The sequence below is a fragment of the Bactrocera dorsalis genome, chromosome 5 (genome assembly GCF_023373825.1).
Source record: "Bactrocera dorsalis isolate Fly_Bdor chromosome 5, ASM2337382v1, whole genome shotgun sequence".
Taxonomy (NCBI): Eukaryota; Metazoa; Arthropoda; class Insecta; order Diptera; family Tephritidae; genus Bactrocera; species Bactrocera dorsalis.
In genome coordinates, this window is record NC_064307.1 from 23,947,953 (window position 1) to 23,966,246 (window position 18,294).

Consider the following 18,294-nt stretch of genomic DNA (forward strand, 5'->3'; position numbering starts at 1 on the left):
TAAAAATTATCATCTAACTGTAGCTGCTGCTTAAACATCCAATTTTATGCCACATTTTTTAATATTTTTGCGAGTATATATGTATACATGCTGCTGACGTCACTAGTGATATAAAAATTTTTTGGGTAAATGTATTTAGATCAAGCTGATAAATAGATGAGCATTGCATTGCGATCTTAGGTCTATTGAGCCTTCAGATAAATATGATATATAAATCTTTATGATTTTATATTACATAAACATGTACAAAAAACATAAATTTTGGCCTTGGTAATACTTACAAACATTACCCACAAAACCAATTTTATTGGTTAAAGAAAGCATCAAAAATGCGTTCAACCGCAAGTGGTCTCGCTTAGGGTATCAATCACGACTCACTGTACTCTTCAGTGAAATTCATCTAAAAATCGCTAAAAAATTTCATTCACTTTTGATTTTCTTCTACTCTAACACACTAAGTTATTTGAAATTTAAACATTGCATGACAAATACTTCGCCTCAATTGATTGAATCGCAAGAATAATGCTTTAAATCCTTTCTCAAAGCATGCACTATGTTCTCCTGATTGCACCTTGTCTAGTTTCTGGAGGTGAGGTCTCAGAATGCAGAAGTGTAACCACTGTAAAATAACTCCTACCATAATACTAAGTTCCCTCTCCTCTATAAGTCCCAGTTATTTATGATCATACACTCTATCCTAAAGAAATTTTGTGCTCTGCCTATGGCAAGAGTTGCCAAGAGCTGCAGTCCTCTAGCAACCGTTGCCTTAGCCAAAATTCGAAAGAGCTGGCATTCTTCCATATTCTTCTATATGGAAGTTACTCATGAATGTCCAGGACTGTAATCTGCCCCACATTTTGATCCGTTTGCACCACCATTACATTTGATAGCCCTAATTTCTCCCACAATTTTATACCTTACTTCATTTACGCCAAAGTCGCATTCTCCTGTTACAAGTGCGTTGAACCTGCACTGAGTACTTAACGTAGCATTTCATAAAGAATAAATTAAAAGCAGCAAGCTTAATCGCCTATAAGTATGCAATCCGAATTTTAAAACTACGAATTTTTTAACTTTTCTGAACATATACTGAAACTCTTTGATGAAAATCAATATTTCCAAAATTTAGTTTTCGATTTCTAAGAAAATAATTTAATAAAATCATAATGTATATATATAAATGATCTTTGAGACGAGTTGAGTATATGAAAACCAGTACCTCAGTTTTTGAGATATCGATCTGAAATTTTGCACCCATATTTTTCTTTCCAAGAAACTACTCATTTGTCTGAATCGCCGACATCGGACCATTATATTATAGCATATAGCTATTATCGTTTATTTCAATCCAAACGATGGGAATAAAATGCTTGTATGGAAAACTTTTTCATTTGACGAGATATAACCACAGTTTTTAGCACTGGCTATTATCCAAGACAATGATGCAATTTTGAAATTGTGACTATATCACATTACTGCCAGACGACGAACACAATTTTTGTAAGGAATCTTTGCATTTGTGAAGAGTATTATGGCTTCAGTGCAAAGGAAACTAAAATTTTTTGTTATTTTTGAATATTAATTAATGATCAATATGCAATCTGCAAGTAAAATTCAAAAAAAAAAATTAAACAAATTTATTATTATCACAAATTGTTAAATTTTTGTTATACCAATTATCAATTATTTTTATTTTTATATAACTTTCGCTCGTAGACTTTACTCTTGTTGCATATAAACACATTTCCATTGGTGTCTACATTCCTTTTGTCGCGCTTGTTGTGCTATTTTTACCGTTAACTTAGTCAGCATTGCTCAAAAACAATATAATTAACGAACCATTTGCTTGCTTGTCACTAATATAGGGTGATTTTTTAAGAGCTTGATAACTTTTTTTAAAAAAAAACGCATAAAATTTGCAAAATCTCATCGGTTCTTTATTTGAAACGTTAGATTGGTTCATGACATTTACTTTTTGAAGATAATTTCATTTAAATGTTGACCGCGGCTGCGTCTTAGGTGGTCCATTCGGAAAGTCCAATTTTTGGCAACTTTTTCGAGCATTTCGGCCGGAATAGCCCGAATTTCTTCGGAAATGTTGTCTTCCAAAGCTGGAATAGTTGCTGGCTTATTTCTGTAGACTTTAGACTTGACGTAGCCCCACAAAAAATAGTCTAAAGGCGTTAAATCGCATGATCTTGGTGGCCAACTTACGGGTCCATTTCTTGAGATGAATTGTTGTCCGAAGTTTTTCCTCAAAATGGCCATAGAATCGCGAGCTGTGTGGCATGTAGCGCCATCTTGTTGAAACCACATGTCAACCAAGTTCAGTTCTTCCATTTTTGGCAACAAAAAGTTTGTTAGCATCGAACGATAGCGATCGCCATTCACCGTAACGTTGCGTCCAACAGCATCTTTGAAAAAATACGGTCCAATGATTCCACCAGCGTACAAACCACACCAAACAGTGCATTTTTCGGGGTGCATGGGCAGTTCTTGAACGGCTTCTGGTTGCTCTTCACCCCAAATGCGGCAATTTTGCTTATTTACGTAGCCATTCAACCAGAAATGAGCCTCATCGCTGAACAAAATTTGTCGATAAAAAAGCGGATTTTCTGCCAACTTTTCTAGGGCCCATTCACTGAAAATTCGACGTTGTGGCAGATCGTTCGGCTTCAGTTCTTGCACGAGCTGTATTTTATACGGTTTTACACCAAGATCTTTGCGTAAAATCTTCCATGTGGTCGAATAACACAAACCCAATTGCTGCGAACGGCGACGAATCGACATTTCACGGTCTTCAGCCACACTCTCAGAAACAGACGCAATATTCTCTTCTGTACGCATTCGTGTGGTTGGTTTAATGTCCAATAAAGTAAACTGAGTGCGAAACTTGGTCACAATCGCATTAATTGTTTGCTCACTTGGTCGATTATGTAGACCATAAATCGGACGTAAAGCGCGAAACACATTTCGAACCGAACACTGATTTTGGTAATAAAATTCAATGATTTGCAAGCGTTGCTCGTTAGTAAGTCTATTCATGATGAAATGTCAAAGCATACTGAGCATCTTTCTCTTTGACACCATGTCTGAAATCCCACGTGATCTGTCAAATACTAATGCATGAAAATCCTAACCTCAAAAAAATCACCCGTTATTTGTGAAAGTATTATAGCTTCAGTGCAAAGGAAACTAAAATTTTTTGTTATTTTTGAATCTTAATTAATGATCAATATGCAATCTGCAAGCAAAATTCCAAAAAAATATTAAACAACTTCAATATTATTAGAAAATTGTTAAATTTTTGTTATACCAATTATCATTATTTTTATTTTTATATAACTTTCGCTCGTAGACTTTACTCTTGTTGCATATAAACACATTTCCATTGGTGCCTACATTCCTTTTGTCGCGCTTGTTGTGCTATTTTTACCGTTAACTTAGTCAGCATTGCTCAAAAACAATATAATTAACGAACCATTTGCTTGCTTGTCTCTAATATAAGTTGTTTAAACACCTTTTCCAACACTTTCTGATTTATTTCTGTTTTCTGCATTTTCTAAAACAATTAACCGAATTACAAACAGACATATGCATATTTCCCAAGAAATGTATTACATATACATATGTATATCGGCTATGTGCTCGCTGGTGTGCAAAATTTCTACTAATTTTCTGCCGCATTATTGAAAATATCGCCATGAATTCCAACAGTTAACGGGCGTCGCACCAATTCATGCAAACTTATTGTTGTTGTTTTTTCTACTTTGCCACCTTTTTTCTCCAATATTTTACAATAAGTGCATTCCACTTTTTATTTTTGTTTTTATTTTTTATTTATTGCTATGTTTTTGCTGTTGCTTTTTGCGACTGTTTTGCTCATTTACCGGTAAACCAGGCATACATATGTATGTACGTAAGCAGCGCCCATCTACGTATATGCATATGTACGGCCGTAAGTGGTGGCACCGCCATCAATGGCAGCTAGCATTCCGTTCGAAATCATACCATACCGCATTCCAATTCCATTCGCTATTTGTCGGCTATTGCCGTGTTTGCCACACTTTTTGCTGTTGCTCATACACTCATGTGCATATGTATGTGTGTTGTTGCCCAACGGGCTATTGACTTTATCGCCAGATACGTGTCTACACAAAATTATCAATATATACGCACTTACAAGCGTACATACATATGCATGTTAGTATATGTGAGTGTGTTTGCATGTGTGTGCCTGCGTTTTGACCATTTAAGCGCACTACTAACCAATAGCTGGGTCGATTTGTTGGCCGTTCGCAGCGTTTAGTGTTCGTTTTATAACCAAATGCGTATTTCATATCACTTTACGGTACATCTGTACATTTGTACATGTCCACTTCCTGCCGCCACCGCCACTTCCTTCTTTGTCTAGCAATACCTGTGCGTACGAGCGACACATATGCATACATACTCACATACATACATACATACATGCATATATACATGTATGTAGTTGTGTGCGTTTGCTGCACGTATTGTTGAATTTAATGCTGGCAAGTTGGCCGTAAAGTGGATTTTGTCTGGCTGTCTGGTTGCATTGCTCGTCCGCCAGTTGTCCGCACCAACGACCGCCCGCCCGCACATCATTTCGCTCGTGTTATGCACTCTTTTTGCATATTCAAGCCAGTCTGGCATGTAGTTGTGCAAATTGAATTTAAACGCTCGCATTAAGGCCCACACCCGACTGGCGGGCATACAATAAAAGAAGCATACATAGATATGTCTGTCTGTAAGCAGATGACATGTTGTGTTACAAGTCTGTAACTAGTCGGCAGATTATTTATCTTGCAGGCACGTATGTATGTTTCTATGTGTATGTGTTTGTATGTGTGTATGTTATTATGTTTGTGTGCTAGATTATTTGAAAGAGTGACCTAATGAGAGAAATGTATTTCTTTCTAAACAGTGAAAAATGTTTTAATGATAAAAAAATATAAAAAAATTGAATTAAAAATATAATTAAAATTTAAGTTCAAAATTTATTTTTTGGGGTTTATTTACAGTGTTATTTTTTTTAACTTTAGTTGTTTAATTTTTTTTTAGTTTATTTAATTTTATTTTTATTTTATTATATTATTTAATTCCATTTTTATTTTATTTGATTTAATTTTGTTTTATTTTATTTTATTTTATTTTATTTTATTTTATTTTATTTTATTTTATTTTATTTTATTTTATTTTATTTTATTTTATTTTATTTTATTTTATTTTATTTTATTTTATTTTATTTTATTTTATTTTATTTTATTTTATTTTATTTTATTTTATTTAACTTAATTTAATTTAATTTTATTTTATTTTATTTTATTTTATTTTATTATTTAACTTTATTTCAATTTTACTCCAAATTTTGATCATTTTTGACCAGCCAAAACCGATAAGGCGTTATACATATATGTATATCTAGGATTCTGTATAAAAGAAACAATATAACACATGCTCAATAATGTACAAAAGGTCCGAACAAAATTGCTCATTCGCCAATATTTAAGAAATAAATTCGGAAAAAAGGGCTATAACTCAACATAAAAATATTTTATTTTTTTAACATTATTTAATCTTCTTTATCGGTATGGACTAATAACTAAACTAAACAATGAACTCCACACATTACACCAAGGCATATAGAACTGTATACCAGATCTTTTGTTGCTGTTAATCCAAATTACCGAAACTGAAGATGAAACAGTCGATTTTAGATTATGTAAGGTACTTTAGAGTGGAAAACTCTTTGAGCATAACTCTCTAGTGCTTATCGTCAATGGTAGTCACCCTACAATAAGACCATATGATGCTAAAAATTAAAAGAAATTTCTTTCAAAATTTTGGTAGGCTTGAGGTTAGTAGCATATATCGCACTTGTTACGTTAAAGTGTAACAACTCAAAATTTGAACATTTTCAGTAGAGACGAAAAACTGTTGCCGTAAATATTAATAATATATTACAAAGAAAAACTATGTAATTGCACGAAAATATCATTAAAAATAATATAACCGTTGTTTCATTTTTATTTGTTTAGTATTTGCACGAAAATAACAAATTTTTGAGTTATTACTCTTTTAATGAAATTTTTTTATATACATAGTAGTATTATTTTGAGTTGTCTCTGTGTAACAATTCAAAATCTTACAATTTATGTGATACACTAACGAACCAATTTGATAAAACACTTGGAGACAACTAAAAATGTAACTCTTTAGTTGAGACGAAAGAAGTCATTCTGAAAACAAAGAGAGAGTCATAACGGTTTTTTTTTTAACGAAAGACTAGACAAATCACTGAACGATTTTTACAGTGGGTAGAGATGACCACTGCACATTATTTTCTTGCAAAAAACTAAAATTAGGAAATTTTGAGTTGTTACACTTTAACGTAACAAGTGCGATATAGTAAACTTCCATCGTCGGCTAGATTCATCGTCATACGATAGCTATCGCCAAAACCGTGAAATTAATTTTCAAAGGACTATTTTGGTTATCCTGTTGTATTCTGCTGGAGTTGATAGAAGTCGAATTGCAAGTCTTTAGATTGAATATGGCTTCACTTCTTCATTATAACTGTAATAATATGAAGTATTATTATTAATATTTGCTAGAGAGTTCTTATTAAATGATAGGCTCAAACATTTTAACAATCAATAATAATATTTAAAGCTCTGTCCTTCAGGTGTTCTTGTGTGCGCCACTGCTAGTGCAAAGTAGTCGACTTTTTGGCAATAGATTTCTGCTTCAGAACCTTCAAACCAAACTAAAAACTCTTTTCCCAAACTTTAAAGCCCCTATTATGACTAGTCATAAACTTTTTCTAATATTTGAAAATCTTACAAAATGGCGATGATATAAAAAGTGCAATTTTGATCATGTTTTTCAAGCAGAACAAGACTAAGACCATAAAAAATCGAAAACTCGTGTTGATATAAAATAGTTCTCTGATCAGTTATTACTGACTGATTTACAGATTTCGAATGCATTTTATAATTATATCAGATTCGGGCTAAAATGAGAGAACACTGGGGCTGGATATCTCATAAACCTAGATAATTTCGAATAAATACTTAATAGATCGTGTTTCTAGTTATATTTACAATATAAATATGCACAAAAGGTCGATTTTTCACATTGCGAAGAAAGAGGGACCCCCTTAAGTTATATATCGTTCCCTAAAATGCAAAACAACGTACTTGTGTATCATAAAAAAAAATTAAAATGAGACATAATAACCAATATATAACAAATACATAACCATTTTATAACCAAAACTCAAATTTTTTTCAATATGAGTTTTTCCATCTTCTGTATACTTATGAAAAGTGAAGTTATGTACCTCTGCATTTTAGCTGACGATATATAGTATAGTATATGTAGATTTTCTTATACATATTCATATATACATGTTATCTACTGTTAGAATTTAACACAAAGACACCCGCCGCATATATTTATTTTTGACATATTCCATTTCCTCACCGCATAATTAATTCTACATAAATATAAAATAATAACTGAAAACAAAGCAATCAGATATACACACATACATATAAAAAGGAAAAAGAATTGAATGCCAACAATGCCATTATTTATAGTAAAATTATAGTTAACGCCCGCATACGAGTATGGCATTTCTGCGTGCAACAACCTCCGATATCACATCTATGTTTGTATGCATGCATGTACGGATGTATATGTGTCGAGTGCATTGCAGACATATGCATATAAATTAATTGTATAAATATAAGTAAGCGAATGTGCAATCTACTGGTCATTTCGCCATTGCATTATCTAGTATATTTACATTTACAAGCTATTGTTTCACAATTATAAATAAGTGCTCATATCTTTCATAGAATTCTGCATTTAAATGCACACGCACACACTCACACACACGGAGACATTTGCGCGCGATTGATGCGAATAATTTTATTTGACGCCCCAATAGCAACGTGACGATGTGGCGATGCGGCGATGTGGCAACGTGTCGGATTTTATGCGAGCGAACGTCAATGGATGCCACATAATAGGCTCATAAGTGTTACTTCCGTTGCACGAAATGCCACCGACACCAAACAACAAAGCATAGGCGTACGCGGTATTAGTGACACATGCGTTGGCATAAATACACAATTATCTATGCTATATGTGGCTACGCATATACATATATATGTATATTGTATATATATAAATGCATACTTATGTATAGTGTATATTATGTGCTTTAATTTTGTATGCAGTCGAACAGTCGCAGGCAGAAGACAAAAAGACCGCGGACTTGATTATTTATTTTTTCAATAAATGCATGCGTGTCTCTTTACAGCTTATGCTTATATGCATATGTATGTGTGTGATTAAATTAATGTGCATAGACAATGCAGGAACGCATCATAATAAGAATATAATGAAATATTATATTCAGTTCTCTATTGACTTTATTTATGGCATACCGCATACAGATCGACGAACGGTTCAGAAAGGAAATATTTTTAGATTATTTATAAAATATATAAACTAACCGTCTGACACATAAATTTATGATTTACTCTCTTCTGAATATAGCACTTATGCCTTACAGTAGAATGGCTTAATAAAGAACTCTCGGCTCTTTCATTGATCTCCGCACACCAACCCTGATAGATTAGACATTACAAAGTGTTTTTAGGTTTTCAAAGTTAAATTGTTATTTAATTTTATATAATATAACTTGCCATAAAAATGGTATGTTCTTACCCTTACATTCACCATCAATAAATTGAAATAGAACACTCAAATTTGGTCAAAATGGGTTCTGTTTTTTTTTTGTTTTTGTTTTTTGATATGCAGATAATTGTATGCCATTTATGATTTAAACAAAATTTCTGCTAAATGGCCACCACAGCTCCCTTTGCTAATCTCTACCTGTTTACGCCAATTTTCGAAGGCCTTTCGGCTGGTATTTCGGCCATAGTATACTGACTATTTTCTTCGAACTCTTCGATTATTGCTGATTGAATGGGATAAATCTTTGATTTTACATACCACCAGAGAAAATAATTTAGAGGCGTTAATTCGCATGACTTGGCGACCATTTGACAGGAGCATTTCTCGGAAATAACGAATCGCCAAGCTTTGCAAGCTTTGTGTGCATGGTTAAACGTGAAACATGAGGCGGAGATTCCGGGAAAAAAGTCGGTCAACATCGTATTACTTGTATGACGCCCGCTATTGATGGTAACGGCATTTCCTGCCTCATTTCGAAAGAAATAAAGAGCGATAATGCAATCAAGCCACAATCCGCATCAAAAGGGGATTTGGGGATGCAATTGCGTTCGTGAACCTCACGAGGATTTGACTCACCCCAAAAGCAACATTAAGCCTGTAATGAAAGAAGAATGTGTTTTGTGCGAACAGCTATTGCAGAAACCACCGAAAAATGTGAATTTGTGTACCAAATGAAATGTGACATGATGAAATAGCATACTTTACTGAGCACTCTGAATTTGAAATTTGTCTCAAATCCGTAAAAAACATGGCCGCATCCAGCTTTCAGAATCTCGACATCGCTATTGGTAGATGCTTCAGATTATACTAGCCCTGGAAATGTCTTTTAATATACTGACAAGCCTCTTTTCAAAACATAAGATTTTTTTTTGAAAATTCAACAGCTTAAAATCTTTAAATAACTTAAAAATACAAATATTTTGGATTTTATCCCTGTCAAATAATTCTAGGATATAAGATAGATTCTTTAAAATTCATATCGGATTTGCACAAAGAAGCTCGAAGTTTAATACAAGTTCGATATCCGAAAATTATGGTATCTTTATAACAGATAACGGATGCGAAATCGAATTCCGCAGTATATTCCCCTGAAAACTAGTGATTAAAAGAAGAAATTTGATGACCGAATTGGTAAGGTTATGGTAAATTTCTCTGATGCCATCATTTCTCATATAAGTCTTAAAATGTTAGCCACTATAAACACTAACAACTTTAAGATTACTTCAGATCATCAAAAACCTAACCCAATCAATGGTTAGGTTTGAGAAATAGGGAGGCAGAGTTCCATTTCCACTTCACTTATATCGTTGAATTCATCACTAATAGGTACATATTTCATACTTGGTAAACTACTCAACTGAACAACAAGAAGGATTTATTATAATACTACTATAATTCTTCAAAGACCTCAAGAAACCCTCATAGGTAAAAATACAGTTGAGGATTACATATGTATCTTGTCAAATATTGTCTAAAAGTATATAAAGGCATTGGCAGGCGTTGTATTATTCATATTTCATGTTATTATTTTTTGCGGCAAATATTTAATTTTTAGTTGCCACCGAGGCCGATAAACAGATTAAAGCTGAGACCTTAATAGCAACAATTACCTCTTCATTGGCCTTAAATTCATTTTCTGGAGATCTAATTACAAGAATAAGTTTACTGGTGGTCAGATGGGGAGCAATTCGTTGTCCAATCCGTAAAATTTTTTAATGTTTTCTTGGGGTTGTGATTAAGTGAAATAGTCGATTCTGATCCCACACTGCTCACACCTTGCATAGGACTTTTGAATACTCAAATATTCATTAATAATATGTCCAATATATTCTTTTGATATCTTTGGAGTGTCAGCTCACTTGGTGAAGTTCATTTTCAAGTCATACAAAAACATTTTTGGTCTTTTTCAATGATTTTGACCGTAACCGTATCAGTATCCTTAGATTTCGTGCGTTCGGAGTCTTACAAAGTACTTATGAATGATTTGTTCGCATAGAGATCAAACAATTTTGTTTTTCTAAAAAATTGTGTTTTATTAACAGATGAAATATATATATAGGGTTTTTCTCATATAGGCACTATGCTATATGGAATAAGGGAATACCTTAAATGTGGTTGGTGATGCAAAAACATAGTCTATCCCTCCCAAACATCAAACTTACCCGCGATACCACCCCCTGTGCAATACTAACTAGGCTGTGACACACCGAGCAAAGGCGATAAAATTTTAGTACACATAAAGAAGAACACTCTGCTAGCTCAGTTGGGCAATAATGGCAGCCTCTTAACTAAACTCCAGTGCAGTCGGCCAATCACCTATTCATCTTAGACCTCTTGATTACCGAAACCAGAATAAATAACAAAACGAAACGCTACCCGAACGGTTTAATTTTAGAAGAGCCTTCTCTTAAAAATCATAAAAAATGTTCACTTTTTTTGACTAGATTGTTACTAAAACCATACTTTTGTTTTTTTTTTCGACAGGCGCACAGTTTATGAAGGGTGAAAGTACTAGCGAATATATGTGGGTATCCGAACCTTGGAAATCTTAAATATTTTCATGTTTACAATAACTCTCGTAGTTCCAGCAAAGTATTAAAGGCTCAAAACAAAGATAAAAAAATAAAATTTTTATTAATTTTTCAAAAATTGTGATTTTCAGTTACCTCAATTGCGTTTCTGTTTTTGTTTTGTCATAAACGTGGTATAAATTTCCGCTGCTATTATAAAATGTATATATGTATTTATATATATTTATGTCATACAGTCATCAAATAAATTGATTAAATGGATTTTCTCCATTATAAATTTTTGCTTATTAATTAATTTATGTCACAAAATCTCAGCGAGAGATGACATACAATTTAAACTTTAAACACTGACAGCTGGCCCAAGTGAAAATCAAATAAAAGTCGTAATTTTTCCCATAGCACCAATTATACTGGCGTAGTTCTATAAACTCTGCCGTTCAGCATTTCAGGGTTAAAGTAGGATGAACTCATTTTTCTCGGCTTCCTTTTGTTGTTGGCATTGTTGTTGATATTGTTGTTGTTGTGATGGTAATTTTACTCTTACTGTTTTACAGTCGCTGCTTAATTAATTTTTTGTTCAATATGTATGTGTATGTGTTTGTGTGTGTGTGCATGTGACTTCTTTGATATTGTGACAATTTAATGCCAACCGGACAAGCTCAATGAAAGTGAGCGCGTCATCAACACTCGCCTTTGTCGTGTTGCTGCGCTATAGTATTCAATATCTGTTGGGGTTTTTGTTTTCAAAACTTGCTGCGGCACAGTGGGCTGAATCATCAGTGTGTTTATCAGCGCTTGCGAAAGTGAATATGTATGTGTGTGTAGGCATGTAATGGAATTACAAGCGGCGTTGCCAGTTTGGTAGAATTATTTGGTGATTTTTTGGAGGTTGTTTTGAAAATGCAGTGTTACCGTTAATTTTATATAAAGTTGTGTGTGATTTGTTACTTTATGAGAATTTTTATATATATTTTTCATCTATAAATCTAATTTTAGCACATTTAGAGTAAAAAAGAATATTTTATTTTATTTTGTAAAACAGTATTTTATGTAATTTTTGTATAAAAAATTGATGCATGAGTTTTTATTTGAATGATTGTGTATTCAAAAAATTTTAAAAATATTGTTCATCTCAATTTAGGAACTTTTAATGAAATATTTAAATTAACTTTGAATAAGCATTCAACTAAGTCCAAAAAAACGTAAACTTAAATCTGTTTGTGGTAACCAAAGCGTTAAATCTGCGCCATAATATTCAAATTGGCAATTATTTTTTGTATTCACAAAATAAATTTCAACGAAATACCGTAATAATTCAAAAAATTTACATTTTGCGAAAACTCATGCGAAAAAAAAAAATATTTTATTGCATGCAATTTTTGCTTCAGTTTTTCAAAAAACAAAAATTTTGTGTAGTGGCAACACCAAAAACGTGCACTCACTCACATGCATGTACATGTATGTATATGTATTTGTATACTGTTCTCCCGTCGTCGTCGTCCACATTGAAAATCTTCCAACAGCCAACATAAATGCAGCGTCGGCGCTTTGTTGTTAGTTTAAACGTGCGATTAGTCACTGCGGCTGGATATCCGCACTTGCAAACTCACGCACGTACACACACACAATGCAGGGACAGTTTGAATTACATATGTATGTATGTGTAAGCAGCATATTCATTTGCAAAGCCGACACACTAATGTGTTGCGTGGGATTGCTGCCAGCGACCACAAAGCACACACACATAAGACCTTTCATACATACATATGCACACACACACCTATATTGATATGTCAGTCACTTTGTGCCGGCAACAGGAAGGCGGTGCATTGTATGCGCTGCCACGGAGCGTTGATTTCTTTATAGAACATCGTAACTGCTATTTATGCATACACACCCACACATACACGCGCATGTGTGCGCAGTTAGTGAACGCTGTCACTTTCGCTGCTCTGCTAACACGTGGGAAATTCCCCTACACATACATATTGTATTAGATTTACCGACACATGAATGCCACGGCAGCGATCATGTGCACTGAAATTTCCAATATCTCACGAAATGTGATGGACAACAAACGTGCAGTACTCAGACGGAATTTCTAAAGACCACGCGAGGGATGTGTTTGGGTTTATGGTGAACTTGAAAAAATTGGGGAAAATTATTTTACAGCTATGTAGATATGGACTCTAAATAATTAAATATATATAGGTAGCTTATATTAATAATACATACACACACTTAAATACCTGGCTGGAAATCAGACGACTAATGCTAAATCGGATACATAGACAAAATATGACAAAAAAAAAACTATTTATCTCAACCATATTATACTAAAAGGCACACCTACTAGACTAACAGGTCAATTGAAAAGTCCCACCTACCTTAGTATCCTTTTCGGCAGATTGTGTCTCTTCTTTATTCAAGGTTGACACACTATTGCAGCGATCCTCCAAATTTTCGATAGCACTTTTGTAGTACGATTTGTCCTTTGCTTCAAAATAGTTCTCAGCTTCGGCGATCAGCCCTTTATTCGATGAAAATTTCTTCCCAACGAACATTCCTTTGAGATCTGAGAACAGCAAATAGTAGCCAGATCTGGAGAATGCGGAAGCAATTCGAAGCCCAATTCATGGGTTTTTGCCATCGATTCACTGCCTTGTGATACGGTGCATTGTCTTGATGAAACAGCACTTTCAAGAGCCATGTTTCGGCAATTTGGTCTTTTAAAGGGGACAATAATAATAATGCAATAGTCACCGTTAATGATCCTTTCTTTTTGAAGGTAGTCAATAAAAATAATTAAAAGTTCATCCCAACCTTGTCAGCCAACTGTTGCGTTTTTCCACGTGTTGAAGTGGGTTCATCGTGTGCGGTCCACTCGTATGACGGTCGATTGGACTTCGACTGAAAAACTTGTGTTCATAACGTTTGCAAATCTCCAAACATTGCTCCGTATCATCAACTTGTCGTAATTTTTGGTCAAAAATGAGCTCGCACGGCATTCGCTTTTCTTTCTCATAGTTAAAAATTAGTGAATAATATGGTGTACATGTTCACTTGATATCTCTAGAATGCCTGAAATCTCTAAAAACTTCATTTTACGGCCATTCAAAATTATTTTGTGAACTTGCTCGCTTCCTGTAGGGAATTATCCTGCCAACGTGGGCGCATCTTTTTGCCGAGAGGTCACCGAAACGTCTCAATGGCCAAGTTAAAAATATTTTTTTCCAAAATTTTCAGAATTTGTTTGTTAATAGTGTATATTTGTAGCAATAAAAAATTCTAATAAAATATTTCATTTTTATATGAGAAAGAAATTGTAGAAACAATGTTGTTTTTTGCCCGAGAAAACCCATGTAACCCCTTAAAAGTTTCCAGAATGATTATTTTCTGCATGTACTTAATTTAATATTTTTTTCTTGTTTCCTGAATTTTATGTCTCATGAATAACTCAACTCAACCATATATACATATACATACATAGATATGTCTCAGAAATCTACTAAGCTTCCAAAACCAAGCAAAAGCATACTATTTTCCCCTAAAGCAGAAGCTAAATATTTTTACGCCTGCAAAGCATATATTAATGCATATGATATATGTATATATGTATGTCGATTACAATAACTTCGACAATTAGCAACTTGCTAATTAAAAATACAGATAATCTAACATTCTCCCATATCAGGCATTTTAAATTACTCATGCGAAAGGCACTTGGGTTTTAGAGAATTGCTGTTTCTAATTGTAAAATACTGCAGAAATTATCGCAGACGTGCCAAACACTCATACATCTATACATAAATATATACTTTCATATACATATGTATATACGAAGTTATTGTCTAAATTATCGATCTATAATTATTTTTGCTTGCGTGCAGTTTTTTCAATTGCTTCTTAATTGACAAGGCAGCCATTTGGCTTGCGTCTACAGCGAGTACTAGTATAAAATGCCATAACGATTGCAAAATCTAATAGAAAATCTTGATTGCAAATACATTACAACATATTTTTATTCATATACTTGTACTTATATAGTATACTATGTACTTACTTATATACAAAGGCAAGTGTATAAAACTGGTTAACATGTTTAATTTCTTATCTAGAGAATGCTAGCCTAAGCTGGGTAATAAAAGATGATAAAAGTCCATTGGTTTCTAGAAATCTTGAAATGAAGCCACTCGACTCACACCATCAAATCGTTATTGCTTAATATCGTTAATTACGCATTTTCTTTACGTGTAAATGTGTATATAATAATATTGTAATATAAGAATCGGGTTATTCCCCTAATTTGGTATATGTTGGGTATAAATGCTGATAATAATTGAAAAGTAAATTAAAAAATATTTAAACATACATAAGTAATCTGAAGTATGAGTCACGCAATGCATGTAGACAATTAACGTGTTGAATGACGCGCGTGATGTTTTGCTCCAAGTCCTGAATCGAACCGGAATTGTCCGCATAGATTTTTCACTTTACATATCCCCACAGAAAAAAGTCTAACAGTGTGATATCATACTATCTTGGTGCCCAAAACGTGAAATTATCTGCTCACCGAAGGGTTCTTTCAGAAAATCCATTGATTGATGCGATATGTGAGCCGTCATGTTGAAACCAAATGTTGCCGAGATCAAAGCATCAATTCAAGTCATCAAATAGTCGGTTATCATGGCGCAATAAAGGTCACTATTGACGGTTACGTTCTTACTGGCAACATTTTTAAAGAAATATTGGCCGATGATTCTACCAAACCTTTGTTTTTTTTTTCTGGAAGACACGGCAACTCTTGAATCTCTTTAGGTTGCTTTTCGTCCCAAATGAGGCAATTTTGCTTGAGCCATTGCCCATTAAACCAGAAATGGGCTTCAACGATGAACAAAATTTGACTCGAAAATTTCGGTACTTCTTGGAACTGTTTAAGAGCCCATATAGCTAAGCTTTTGCGCTTGAGAAGATGAGGCGGCCTATAATGAATCCTGGGTCTCAAGATGGGTGATGATTTTGCGCATAGTACGCTTAGTAGGCTGATTATGTTGACCATAAGTATGAGGGAAGCGCGTGAAACACATTCTTTACAGAACGTAAATTTTGTGAATTTTCGTAATAAAGTTGAAGGAATTGTAAACGTTGATCAGGCCTAAGACTTTCCATGAAGAAATGCCAAACAATACTGAACAAAAATAATATGACAACAGCACTCTCGCGTAATCTGTCAAAAAAGACTATTGAAACCTCTTCTATATATATATATATATATACTTATATATAAGTAAAAGGTTATTCGAAGCCAAACTAGATGAAATAAAACCATTTCTTCTACCATGTTCCATATCGAACCGGACATACAGATTATGATGATAGATATTAATTATTAAGAGAAGTTGCCTTAAATAACCAATACATGGATCAATTAATATTATTCTTTCTGTTGAAATTTTCAGGCATCTTGTAATAATTTACTTTGCTTTAAATTTTAAAATTTACGAGTGCTTAAAAACTCAGTTATCTTCAATCTTAACATAACTTGAAATTAATTTTTTTGTAAAATTATATAACACTTAGTCATATTTAAATTTTTATTTATACTATAATATCGCTAATTATAAATATTTTTTCTTTTCTTTCAGGTAAGTTACCAAAACACAATAAAAATATTTTTACAGAAATTGTGGTGAGTTAGTAGAAAAAGTGGCACATTATTTTTTAAATTCAATCCATATTTGTTCAGAAATAAAAAAATGGACAAATATCATAATTTAATATTTTTTAGGAAGTGTTCAATACTAATTCCCTTTGGGCAAACAACTTTAACTAATGGCTGAAATGACGTTGTCCCGTCGGATTATTTACGAAAAACCGTTGAAATTTTTTATTTAAACAATATATTTCAAAAATTTAAGATTTGAAATGAAAAAGTATTTTTCAACATTTCACGCTTTTTTTATCATTGACTAAGTAACTAACTGAAATTTTGAGACCATTTTCAAAATTTCATGCTTGAATTAGCTGTGCTTTTTTCAGAAACACGTACAAAACTATGAAATTTCAAACAATAATTCAATTTGTCTTGCAGCATTAATTCGACATTACAATACAAATATATAGTATATACTTAAATCAAAACATTTCACCAACAAAAATGTAAATAACAACAGGAAATGTCATTGTAGCTGCGGCGAATGCAAATTTTAATTCATCAAAATCACTTTTAAGGCACTCAAAATGTATAAATTTTATAAATAAATTTTAATTATTTCTTAATAAACTAGGAATTGCAAATTAATGCCTAAATACATGTTGGCATTATATTGCAAAGTAAATTACTTTCCGCAATCAGTGCGTGAATGAAGGCAAGCGAAAACTTGTTGATTTGCTAAAATGTCACATTTGCATACAAATTATTCTAGCAGAAAAGAGATTTGCTTACGCTTTTATACACTAAATAAGCATATGCATATACCTATATATTTGTAATATATTATATACATAAGTATATATCTACTTGCAGGCATGTGTAATTGTTTGCTCAAATATTTGCAGTTCACTTGCGCCTTACATATTCATGCACTCGAATTTTTGACTAAATGTCTGTTGGCTCTTTCAATTCTCTATTCACTGCTAAATATTTATTTATTAACCGTTGCATGAATGAAAATATCTTTGTTGCATTATGAATTTATCTCGCAATGTTAAATGCATACAATAAAGTATCAACACATATGTGTATTAGGGTGTGTGAAAAATAACTTTTTTCGTTTCTGAAATATTGGTTTTTAAATACATCTTAGAAAATCTCTTCAAGTATGAGTAAATAACACCATAAATATGTATTAAGGTGGGTGAAAAACTTACATTTTTTAGAAAAAATTTTGAGACATTTTTTGTGAAATAATGTAAACAATTTTATTTTTACTATTTGAGGCTGAACTTGGCCTCGAGTGTATTCTGAACG

The 18,294-nt window shown here is 33.0% G+C and overlaps 1 protein-coding gene across 11 annotated transcripts in view; it reads left to right on the forward strand.

Moving 5' to 3' along the window:
• LOC105223964 (protein alan shepard) overlaps nucleotides 1–18,294 on the forward strand; it is a 591,866-nt gene that overhangs the window by 517,810 nt on the left and 55,762 nt on the right. The window lies entirely within an intron of this gene.